This window comes from Orycteropus afer, unplaced genomic scaffold (assembly GCF_000298275.1).
Source record: "Orycteropus afer afer isolate SDZICR_OR568_19922 unplaced genomic scaffold, OryAfe1.0 scaffold00083, whole genome shotgun sequence".
Taxonomy (NCBI): Eukaryota; Metazoa; Chordata; class Mammalia; order Tubulidentata; family Orycteropodidae; genus Orycteropus; species Orycteropus afer.
In genome coordinates, this window is record NW_006921670.1 from 8,086,897 (window position 1) to 8,087,435 (window position 539).

The following is a 539-nucleotide window of genomic DNA, read 5'->3' on the forward strand; positions in this document are numbered from 1 at the left end:
AAAGGTGCCTGGAAAGGGAAGGGGAAGGACAGAGTTCCAGACAGTGGACATAGCCTGAGCAAAAGCCCAGCACTGGGAAACAGCCAGGTATATGTGGTATCACCTGCTGGTTGAATTATCAAATGGAAGGAAGAGACAAGGCCAGAGGTAGGACACAAAGCAGAGTGGAGCACAGTGGAGAGAGTCTGGGGGGCAAACTAAGAATATGCAGAATAACTGTTAAGGGAAGAACCAGCAGGTAAAAGCAGACCTGAGAGAAGTGACCCAAAGTTACCTCAAAGGCACCTCCCTCTTGGAGAGACTAACCCTTGGGCCAGTGCACTGTGGCAGAAATAACTTACCTATTGCTATCACCATAAGCTGGGACCTTTACAGGACACTAAAAGGAAAGAAAAGGACACCAGAAAGATATTTGTTGTTGTTGTTGTTAAGTGCCGTCGAGTCATTTCCGACTCATAGCGACCCCATACACAGCAGAACGAAACACTGCCTGATCCCGCGCCAGCCCCACAATCCCTGCTATACTTGAGCCCATCATC